Below are 12,515 nucleotides of genomic sequence, written 5' to 3'. Positions count from 1 at the left end.
GGAAAGGAATGCTTTTCACTGTACATATTTTTTTTAACATCTTAATTTTATTTTTTTTTCAGTGTTCCAAGATTCATTGGTTATGCACCACACCCAGATTATGCTGAGTGAAATAAGTCACTGTATATCTTTCTACACCATTTGAATTTTGACCTTTGGACTATATCACCTAACTTTTTAAAAGACCTCTTAAGAGGGGGATGGGGGAATGGTTGAGCCCAGTGATGGGTATTAAGGAGGGCACAGATTGCATGGAGCACTGGGTGTTATATGCAAACAATGAATCATAAAACACTACATCAAAAACTAATGCTATACTGTATGGTGACTAACATAGCACAATTTAAAAAAAAAAAAGATGATGGAGTCAAGAATAAATAAAACTGTTCTTGGAGTCTAGCTGCCACGTGGTGAGAAGCTCAAGCCACATGGAATGGCCCCACAAAGGAGAACCAAAGATGGGATGAGAACCCCAGTGAGTCCCAGCCCTACCCACATCAACCGGCTGCCATATGAGTGAGACCACTCTGAAGCTTCCAGCCATCCCAGCACCCAGGCAGATACCACATAAAACAGAACTGTCTGGTCAACCCTCACCATCATGAGAAAAAACATACTGCGGTTCTAAGCCACTAAGATTGGGGGTGGCCTGTCACAGTGCAATGAATAAATGAAACATGGAGTCATTGGTGAATGGAGAACAGTTACAGCCACAAGACTGGATGAGATCACCGATGAAGCATTGAAGAGGATTGTGCCTTATTTCACCTAGAAGACAAAAGCATGCCTAGTCTCAGGACTGTATCTTTTTTCTTTTTTAAGATTTTATTTATTTATTTGACAGAGAGAGATCACAAGTAGATAGAGAGGCAAGCAGAGAGAGAGAGAGAGGGAATCAGGCTCCCTGCTGAGCAGAGAGCCCGATGCGGGACTCGATCTCAGGACCCTGAGATCATGACCTGAGCCGAAGGCAGCGGCTTAACCCACTGAGCCACCCAGGCGCCCAGGGCTGTATCTTTTTATCTACCTATCTACCTATCTTGAAATTGAAATTCTGAAGACAAGATTGTCACAGGGGATGTTTAATTAACATGCTTGCTTGCATCTTAAAAAGAAGTCAGATTTTCTCTGACAGGAAGTAAATATGTCTGATTTGGTTGCTTGCTTTGACAAAAAGCGCTGCCTTTTCCAATTGTTAAATTTGTAGCTCCAAAAGCTTGAAAAAATATATTTAAGGCTGTATAAAGTATACAATATGCTAGAAAATATATAATTTGCAACCATTTAAATGTGTGGTTAGAAAATGTTTAATGTCATCTTAAATGTGTGTGTGGGGTGGTGTGTAGTTTTCAATCTTCTTTTAGGACAGACACAAGTAAAAAAAATCTGAGAAGCCCACTGAATTATCTGTGGTATACCCTCACAACGGAATATTGTGCAGCCATTAAAAAGAAGAATGATGAAGGGGAGGCGAACCATAAGAGACTATGGACTCTGAAAAACAACCTGAGGGTTTTGAAGGGTCAGGGGTGGGAGGTTGGGGGAACAGGTGGTGGGTAATGGGGAGGGCACGTATTGCATGGAGCACTGGGTGTTGTGCAAAAACAATGAATACTGTTATGCTGAAAAAATAAATAAAATGAAAAAAAAAGAAGAAGAATGATGAGGCTTTCTGTAAGTTGATATGAAAAGATCTTCCAGACATATTTTGGGGTTCAAAATGCAAAGGATAGAACAATATAGTTAGTATTCACTTGCTCTTGATAAGAAAGGCATAAAGTAAGTATGGATTCCAATTTGCTTGTATTTGCAAAAAGAAACACTGGAAGGTTTAGCAAGAAATTAAGGCTGACAGTTACCCATAGTGGGAAGGGGTTGGGTAGACAAATATAACAGTCATATAAAGACCTTTACATATTATATTAATTTTTGAATAGTGTGAACTGTAGGATTTTTTTTAAGTCTTCACAGGAAAAAATAGGAATAGATAAAATTGCAAAAATAGGAATAATGCTAACAGATAATCTAGGAGACAAATATTCGCTACATTGCAACAATACATCATACAAAGGATTTAGTATCTCCAACGTACAAAGAGCTCCTGAAAAACATTAAGAAAAAGTCAAAACAACTCAGTACAAAATGGGTCAAGAATATAAATGGGCAATTCACAGAGAAGAAAAAACAAATGACTGATAAAAAGTAAGAAGATGCGGCACCTGGGTGGCTCAGTGGGTTAAGCCTCTGCCTTCGGTTGAGGTCATGATCTCAGGGTCCTGGGATCGAGCCCCACATCAGGCTCTCTGCTCAGCAGGGAGCCTGCTTCCCCCTCTCTCTGCCTGCCTCTTTGCCTACTTGTGATCTCTCTCTGTCAAATAAATAAAATATTTCAAATAAAATTCAAAAAAAGAGTAAAAAGATGCTAACTTTTTTTTTTTTTAGTAATAGCATTTTTTTTTATTTATTTTTGTTTATTTACAGCATAACAGTGTTCATTGTTTTGGCATCACACCCAGTGCTCCATGCAGTACGTGCCCTCCCTATTACCCACCACCTGGTTCCTCAACCTCCCACCCCACCCCATCCCCACCTCTGCCGCCCCTTCATAACCCTCTGGTTGTTTTTCAGAGTCCATAGTCTCTCATGGTTCATCTCCCCTTCCAGTTTCCCTCAACTCCCTCTCCTCTCCATCTCCCCATGTCCTCCATGTTATTTGTTATGCTCCACAAATAAGTGAGACCATATGATACTTGACTCTCTCTGCTTGACTTATTTCGCTCAGCATAATTTCTTCCAGTCCCGTCCATGTTGCTACAAAAGTTGGGTATTCGTCCTTTCTGATGGAGGCATAATACTCCATCGTGTATATGGACCACATCTTCCTTATCCATTCATCCGTTGAAGGGCATCTTGGTTCTTTCCACAGTTTGGTGACCGTAGCCATTGCTGCAATAAACATTGGGGTACAAATGGCCCTTCTTTTCACTACATCTGTATCTTTGGGGTAAATACCCAGCAGTGCAATTGCAGGGTCATAGGGAAGCTCTATTTTTAATTTCTTCAGGAATCTCCACACTGTTCTCCAAAGTGGCTGCACTAACTTGCATTCCCACCAACAGTGTAAGAGGGTTCCCCTTTCTCCACATCCTCTCCAACACACGTTGTTTCCTGTCTTGCTAATTTTGGCCATTCTAACTGGTGTTAGGTGGTATCTCAATGTTGTTTTAATTTGAATCTCCCTGATGGCTAGTGATGATGAACATTTTTTCATGTGTCTGATAGCCATTTGTATGTCTTCGTTGGAGAAGTGTCTGTTCATATCTTCTGCCCATTTTTTGATATGATTATCTGTTTTGTGTGTGTTGAGTTTGAGAAGTTCTTTATAGATCCTGGATATCAACCTTTTGTCTGTACTGTCATTTGCAAATATCTTCTCCCATTCCATGGGTTGCCTCTTTGTTTTGTTGACTGTTTCCTTTGCTGTGCAGAAGCTTTTGATCTTGATGAAGTCCCAAAAGTTCATTTTTGCTTTTGTTTCCTTGGCCTTTGGAGACATATCTTGAAAGAAGTTGCTGTGGCTGATATCGAAGAGGTTACTGCCTATGTTCTCCTCTAGGATTCTGATAGATTCCTGTCTCACGTTGAGGTCTTTTATCCATTTCGAGTTTATCTTTGTGTACGGTGTAAGAGAATGGTCGAGTTTCATTCTTCTACATATCGCTGTCCAGTTTTCCCAGCACCATTTATTGAAGAGACTGTCTTTTTTCCATTGAATATTTTTTCCTGTTTTGTCGAAGATTATTTGACCATAGAGTTGAGGGTCCATATCTGGGCTCTCCACTCTGTTCCACTGGTCTATGTGTCTGTTTTTATGCCAATACCACGCTGTCTTGGTGATCACAGCTGTGTAGTAAAGCTTGAAATCAGGTAATTTGATGCCGCCAGTTTTGTTTTTGTTTTTCAACATTTCCTTAGCAATTCGGGGTCTCTTCTGACTCCATACAAATTTTAGGATTATTTGCTCCAGCTCTTTGAAAAATATCGGTGGAATTTTGATCGGAATGGCATTAAAAGTATAGATTGCTCTAGGCAGTATAGACATTTTAACAATGTTTATTCTTCCAATCCAAGAGCATGGAACAGTCTTCCATCTTTTTGTGTCTTCTTCAATTTCTTTCATGAGTGTTCTGTAGTTCCTCGAGTACAGGTCCTTTACTTCTTTGGTTAGGTTTATGCCCAGGTATCTTATGGTTCTTGGTGCTATAGTAAATGGAATCGATTCTCTAATTTCCCTTTCTGTATTTTCATTGTTAGTGTATAAGAAAGCCACTGATTTCTGTACATTGACTTTGTATCCTGCCACGTTACTGAATTGCTGTATGAGTTCTAGTAGTTTGGGGGTGGAGTCTTTGGGGTTTTCCATATAAAGAATCATGTCATCTGCGAAGAGAGAGAGCTTGACTTCTTCCTTGCCAGTTTGGATACCTTTTATTTCTCTTTGTTGTCTGATTGCCATTGCTAGAACTTCTAATACTATGTTGAACAAGAGTGGTAAGAGTGGGCATCCTTGTCGTGTTCCTGATCTCAACGGGAAGGCTGCAAGCTTTTTCCCATTGAGGATGATATTTGCTGTGGGTCTTTCATAGATAGATTTTATGAAGTTCAGGAATGTTCCCTCTATCCCTATACTTTGAAGCGTTTTCATCAGGAACGGATGCTGGATTTTGTCAAATGCTTTTTCTGCATCAATTGAGAGGACCATGTGGTTCTTCTCTCTTCTCTTATTGATTTGTTCTATCACACTGATTGATTTGCGAATGTTGAACCAACCTTGCAACCCAGGGATGAATCCCACCTGGTCATGGTGGATAATCTTTTTAATGTGCTGCTGCAAAAGATGCTAACCTTTACTAATGATTGGGGAAACACAAAACAGCAAGCCACATTTGATCTATCCCACTAGACCTATATATATAAAACCTGGTAAGACGACAAACTGAAACAGTGTTTCAGAACTCAGTTTGACAGTATCTATCAACATTTCTAAAGTGTATAGCCTTCAGCCCAGCAATCCTATTTGTAAGACTTTCACCTCCTGCAATTACACAATGCACTGTGCCCTGTAAGAGCCAAAAAAGGCAGGTAGGGCTCCTGGGTGGCTCAGTCAGTTAAGTGTCTTACTTCGACCTAGGTCATGATCTTGGGGTCTTGAGATCAAGCCCATTGTCAGGCTCCCCGCTCATCCCTCCCCCTGTTCGCGCTCTCTCTCTCCTCTCTCAAATAAATCACTAAAAATCTTTTTTAAAAGAACTAACAAAGGTAACCTAAATGTCCAACAACAGGGAGTAGTAAGATAAATTATAATACAGTTACAATACAATCTAGGTTATACTTTGAAACTTTAAAAAGGACAAGCAGTTTTATTTGTAGTGACATGAAAGAATGTCTATAATATATCACTGGATAGGAGAATACAATTTATAAAACAATTTGAAATAATTCATATTATCCAATTCTTGTGTGAGCATAGATTATGGGTATGTAAATATACAGACACACTATGAGTATGTATTTCAACATGCATAGGAGTTCCGATAGGATATAACCAAACTGTTAACAGTGGTTATCCCAGGGAGCAGGAGAAGGTGGTTAGAAAATTATAATTTTATAAAATTTTATGTTGTTATCATTTTTTACCTTAAGCATTTGTACCTTTGATAACTTTCAAGGCATTTAATTAGTCAGGCTGACTGAAGTAGCAGCTCAGGCCTTTTCTGAAAAATGGGTGCCTCAGGGCCAGGCCACAAGCTCCTTCTTCACTTCCCACTCACAGGATCTGGAACATGATGGTCTCCAGAGAACGCACGGGTCATAATAACCAGCTCCCTGGACTCCTGTACCTGTCCACTGGTTAGAAGACACAGTCTGTCCCCCACTTCACTCCACACGCTGGCTCACCCCCAGAGTCTGGATGGCCGCTCCATGACCTTACCCAGCATTCAGTACAACCCCAACTCCCCTTGCCTAGTCCCTTAGTGGCCACTTAGACACCTTGTGGGACTTCTGTCACAGACGGCAACTGTTTCGTGCCAAGTTCCCATTCACCAAGGGCAGTGATTGTCCAGAGCTTCGTGGAAAGTAAAGCTACCCTTTTCCCCTTTGTATTAATAAATATCTTTGAGACAAATAAAAGAAAAATTCTGGGCCCACACACAGGATGGATTGGAAATAGCGGTGCTGTCAATTAGTGGCGTCTGCCAGGACACGGCAGGAAGAGTGGTGAGCATGTGAGCTCTCCTGCCTGCCATCCCTGCCCTTGTGCGCCGGGCTGTGACTCGCTAACTCCGATACCTGCAGAACTGCCGCCTCTACGCAGTGTTAGACTTGGGTTGTGGTGAGGGGATGGTAGTGGGAGGTGGCTGGGGGCGAAGGAGGATGACGGCAGAGTGTGACTGTGTCATTAAGTGCCATGTCTATCAGAAGACCAGGTGAGGGCGTGGTGAGTCTGAGGAGGTAGAAGGAGCCTCCAACAACAGGGGGAACATGCGTTCCCAAACAGCTGCAGACAGAAGCCTCTGAACATCTGGGCATAGTCCAGGCCAGAAGCAAGCCTGGAGGTGGGTTCCATCTGTCCGGGCTTACGGAGTTCCTTATCCCGAGGACTCAGCAACTGTGACCACGTAAGAACTGGCCTTGCACAATTTTGTAATGTCCAAGTGCCCTATTAATTGGGAATTCACTCATCTTTCCTATCCCTGCAAACAAAAACGGGGGGGGGACCTCAAACCAAAAAATTCTCAGAACTTCACGTGTTGTAACTAAAAACACTCAATAAACAAAGCCAGTCCTTGGGCTCCCTTAGGGAGTAATTGTCTAAGAATGCTCCTTTTCTTTCAGCTGGTAAGAGAGAGAGAGAGGGAGAGGGAGAGAGAGGGAGACAGACGTTTGTGGAGTTCATCTTGAAAGCATTAATTTTTCCAAACACCAATGTGCGGTTCGTGCATTTTTCCTGCACAAACGGCAGCAGGCAGTGAGGAGGGGGCTGAGGACACCCTCCATGCAGGGTCTGCCTGTGGGGTTTCAGAGGAAGTGGTCATGGTGACGCCCCGGGGGAAGAATAGGACTTCAAGAAGCAGGGGCCCAGGCACCATGACCGGCCCCAAGAAGGGGTTGCACAAGGCCTGTGGTGCTGACAACTTGGGGTAGATTACCCTAACCCCAAGGGAAGAGAAGAAGCAGAACCAATACCTCCACCCCCTTTCAGGACCATTCTCTAGGGGCTAAACTGGCAATTAACCAAAATGGCCTTCTTCCTCACCAGTCCCTGACAGCCTACAACCCTGCCAATCACACACTGGCCTAGCCTTAGGACAGGCTGTCCACTTTTCAGGTAGAGGTCTTTAAACCACATCCCCTTCTTCTCCACCTCATTTATGGATGAAAGTGAAGAATGCAGTTTGCTCATCCATTCTTAAACTATTATTTGTTGCCCCAAGTCCATCCTCTCGAGGAAGTTAAAAGTTGAGGGCATTCTCCTCTGCAGTCTATGCACAGAGGACGAAACACAACAAAACCATCCACTGAGGCACAGGAAAGTCTCATCACCTTCTGAGGAGAGCAGATTCAACAATTAGGGTACACTAGAAGCCCGCTCAGTCTTAACCAGACATTCTCCAAGCAGATTACTACCACCAGGACAATGCAACCACGTCCCAGAAGTCCCACTGGAAATCAATGTCACCCCCCAACCCAGACTTAAATGCTTTCTTACCACCAAGATGTCATATACCAATTCTAGTGCTTATTAGCTGTATAAAACTGATCAAGATACTTCATCTAAATAAGGATGAAAATAAGCATTTTTAGGGGCACCTGGGTGACTCAGTCGGTTAAGCATCCAACTCTTAATTTGGGCTTAGGTCATGATGTCAGGGTTGTGAGACTGAGTCCCGCATGGGGCTCTGCACTAGGTGTGGAGACTGCTTAGATTCTCTCTCCTCCTCTCCCTCTGCCCCTCCCTCCCCCCACTCTAAAAAGGAAAAAAAGAAGAAAAAAGGTTTTAAGTTGAGAAATGGAAAGGGCTGAGAAGAGTACTTGGCACACAAGAAGTACTATATATGCACTACAATTATGATCCTTCACTCTCTATGTTAAGCTATCTCTTCCCTTTGGACCATTGCATATGTTCTTTCCATGCTCTGGAACACTGTTTCCCACCCTATCTTCATGGGGCTCTCTGTGCTAATTCTCCAGGTCTCTAGGAAGGCTTCCTTTATATGGGCTGGGTGTCCCTGCACATACACCATCACACCCTGTACATCCCTGGTATCATATTCTATCCCAATCATCTACATGTCTATCTCCTCAACCAGGTCCTTCATCCATAGTGCCTGGCACAGAGAAGACACTCGATAAACAATGTGTTCAATGAAAGGATAAATGAATGAGGCATAGGTGAAGAGCACCTTTCATGCATCCAAGTATTTGCCACACCCCAACTCTGTGTCATATCCTGGATTACACTTGCAAATACGCAAAGGCCAGAACACCCAGGCTGCTCTCCAGAAACTCATGGTCAGATGTGCAGTTTTTGCCTTTTACCAATAACTCGAGAAAAAAGATGAGGTGAGTGTAGCCCAGCCCAAGAAGGAAAGTGTGGCTGTTGGAGGGGAACGCAGGTAGAGTTCCCTAGAGTAGGGTATGTTTAACTTGAATGAAACAACAAAAGCCCTGAACCTAAGATTCTGTTTGTCATCCCTGCATGTGAAGAATAAATGTAGCTTCGCTAAGAAAAACAAAAGAATAATAATAAATAATTGCACCTTCACTAAGAAAAACAAAAGTTGGACCCTTCTTTATAAGGATGGTTTATTTATCCAAGTATCAATCTGCCTCTTTCCAGAGAAACACTGCTCAGTCACTATATCCATGCTGTCTGCAGAATATCTTCACTAGACTGTAAACTCCTGCAAACAGAGATTGTAGTTTATTTTATCATAGTATATTTTTATATCCCATCCCACTCCTGTCTTCCCTGAGCGCCAAGCACCTAGCACGGTGTCTTGCCCAGGGTAAAGGAACATTTCAGCATACAAGAGGAACGAGTCACTCATTTGGTATCATTTCTACCATTCTGCATTTCTCAGCATGCTGTTTTAGAGTTTTTGTTTTGTTTTGTTTTGTTTATCAACTTAAGGGAAAAGAAAAAAAGAAACATCAGGAGTTAAAGGAATATCTGTTGTTCCTTCTGCTTTTCTCTAGTGAAGCAGAATGGGCACCACCACAACCCCACCCACTTAAATAAAGCCTGCTCAGGGATGCTGGAGATCTACTTGGCTATGACTTTGTCAGAAGTCTTTGATAGCTCAAGCTCACCAAAGGGAAAAAAGGAAACAGAATTTCTACTTATAGTAAGAAAAAGCCAAAGCAACATTCCCTTTGAGATTACATCATAGATACCTGAGGTTATGTTTTCCATTCTAGTTGCCCTAAAAGTGAGGCAACATAAGATCTTTCCATCAATGAGAAGTCCAAGGCTGCCTACCTCCAGAAGGACACTGGGGCTCCCAAACCCCAGCCCCGGGAGCAGGGGACTCCAGAGCTCTGCCACCCACTGCAGCTGCGGCAGTGTGACTGCACACCTCTTTGGGATGATTTCTGGAGACCCGTGCTACCTCTGTCCTCCATCCTCCATGCCAGGACTCTGGTCCCACCATCACTACCATTTTGAGGGCTATCTGTGGCATGTCATATCATGAATTTCAAAGCCAGATGAAAGTGACCTGGAAATTGTCTGCCCCATCATTTCTATCCTTCTTATGGATAATGCAGAGAAAGCTGGTAAGGCCTGAGGCTCAGAGAATGTCCTTTTACCATGAGTACCAGAGAGAGAAAACATGCACGGTTGACTTTGTGTCAATCGATGGACATACACGTTCACACTGGCCTGTGGGTGCACCCATGCGAATACACCTCCATATACATTGTCAGGGCAGACAAATGAGTCTGAATAACATTGGGAATGCCACCCTAGGCCCTGAGCTTGTCGCTAAGGCAGCTGCGTCTCTGCCGTCAGATACAATCTCCCTAGGAGACTATGTTTGGAAACATAGAGGTAAAAAGGACAATTTGGAGACAGAAAGCTTATTTTTTCCTGATATCTCTGAGACTGAATGCACCCATACATGGAGATACGAAAAAACACTGCCTTTAAAGTGTCACTGAGACCTAGTCTAAATGACACGGGCCTTGGAGCAATGTGTGCCATCCTCTCCTTCCTCCATGACAAGCCCATGAGAATGAATGGTCAGAAGAATGTAACAGAGTGTGTGTCTGGATATCTGCTAAAGCTTTGACAAATGTCCCCCACGATATTCTGTAGATAAGACAGTGAAAAATGAACAGGATAAGTATCTCGTTGTGGGGATTGCTACAGATGCACTACAAGGCCCAAAAAGTGTTTATTAGAATACGGTGAGTTTTAGGCGGGATGCTGGTCTCTGGTGATGGCCACAAAGCTCTTCCTTTGACTGCTGTGTTTAACTTTAAAAAAAAAAATTATTTCCCAAGATGACAAGACAAAAGATATGTTTATATTATGGGCAGATGATACAAAACTGGTATGGCGGGTTTGATACTATAATAGATGACCAAAATCACTAGGTAAATTTATTTCAGCAGATTTGAATACTAGGTCAATATTAACAAAGCCAAATTTTATGTCTGAGAACAACATTTTAATAAAGAAATGTACATATCCCTAACCTAGTAACTCCAGTCCTTTGTATCTACCCTAGAGAAACACGTTTATGTGAGTGCTTGTTCATGAAGCTCACTGCTGCGTTGTTTATAATGTTAAAAAATATACATAAAAGTAAAAAACAGAAACAAAAAAGAATTGTTAAGTCAATTATGGAATATCCACAGTGAGAAATACCATGCAGAAGATGTTCAAGACATGCCATCGCAAGAAGAAAAAGTTGCAGGATGACAGAAGAATGATATGCTAACCCCAGACATATACACATTCAGAAATTTACAAATTTAAGTATATTTGCATATGCAAATACACAGACTGGTCTGCAAGGGCCCCTAAAAACTGCTATCAGGATCTACTTCTAGGGAGAAACTAAGTTGTTGTGAAATCAAAAAGGGTACCTGCAACATCAGAAATTCAGAATGTATTGCATTAAACTGTGTAATTTAGCTTTCTTTTTAAAGTAAAGTCTTACTTGTATCTTTAAAAAAAAAACAAGTTCAAAAATATGAGGAAGGGCACAAATTCTTGGGCTTTCTATTACAACCTAAAAGGGGTCAGCACTGTGGAAAGATTGCACAAAGCTAATCCATACCACACAGAGTGCATTCAAAGTTTGGTGTGCAGACAACCTGCAAGGACCAGGGATCACTAAGCTGGTCATGTCTGCAGCACTGGGTTGGATCCAATACTGACAGCACAATTAGGCAGAGACACTGGCAAAGTCAAATGCAACCAGAGGAAAGAAATGCCTATGCAGAATCTAAAAAAGCATGGCTTAAGAGTAATGACTGAAGAAACCATGACTGTTTAACCTCAAGACAAGAATATGGGGGGATAGATAGGTTCCTTCAAATATGGGGAGGGTTATTAAGCAGATGATGCAATAAACACATATTTGGGTGTTTTCCAGGGGTAACTACTAGGAAAAATAAATACAAGTGATTCTTCCTATTAAAAATAAATTTAAAAAAGAAACATTCTAACTAATAAGAATGAATGACAACAGAAGAGTCTGTCAGGCATGATCATGAGCTCCCTGTCACTGGAAGGATTCAAGTAAGAGATTCTACAGAAAAAGATATTGGATTACATTAGAAGCAAAACTATGTAAACTTTAAGATCTCTAACAACCTCAATATTCTATGATTCCATATTTTGGCTGCAGAATCAATTTTCTTTTTTTTTTGTATTTATTTTTTTTTTGTTTATTTACAGCATAACAGTGTTCATTGTTTTGGCATCACACCCAGTGCTCCATGCAGTACGTGCCCTCCCTATTACCCACCACCTGGTTCCTCAACCTCCCACCGCCCCGCCCCTTCAAAACCCTCTGGTTGTTTTTCAGAGTCCATAGTCTCTCATGGTTCATCTCCTCTTCCAGTTTCCCTCAACTCCCTCTCCATCTCCCCATGGGGCAGAATCAATTTTCAATCAATAATGTACCCCATCAACTCTAAATCCCACAGGTGGTGTACTCTGCCACCAGGTGGCAGTAAATGCCTTGGACTCTGGGTCCTACACGTTAGATGTGGTGAAAAAACATTTGCAGTTTGTCAGTATTTTTTAAATTTAAAAAAATAATAATAATAAAAGAACAGATGCGAGCATTCAGCCTGTAAGTAGCCCCTCGCAAAGTAACAAGTATAATTCATAATTTTTCTGATGATTCCATCACAATGATTCTTTAGCACTTGGTTTCCTCTTATGCACTTCTTTTGTACAGGGTCTACAAAGAGACCCTTATCTTCTGTGGCCT

At 41.8% G+C, this 12,515-nt stretch overlaps 1 protein-coding gene across 15 annotated transcripts in view; it reads right to left on the bottom strand.

The window, feature by feature from the left end:
* The window catches only part of KALRN (kalirin RhoGEF kinase), a 672,007-nt gene that overhangs the window by 611,486 nt on the left and 48,006 nt on the right, over positions 1–12,515 (bottom strand). The gene's annotated exons all lie outside the window — the stretch shown is intronic.

Source organism: Meles meles, chromosome 4 (assembly GCF_922984935.1).
Source record: "Meles meles chromosome 4, mMelMel3.1 paternal haplotype, whole genome shotgun sequence".
In the NCBI taxonomy this organism is placed as follows: domain Eukaryota; kingdom Metazoa; phylum Chordata; class Mammalia; order Carnivora; family Mustelidae; genus Meles; species Meles meles.
This window is presented reverse-complemented; position numbering and strand designations above follow the sequence as displayed.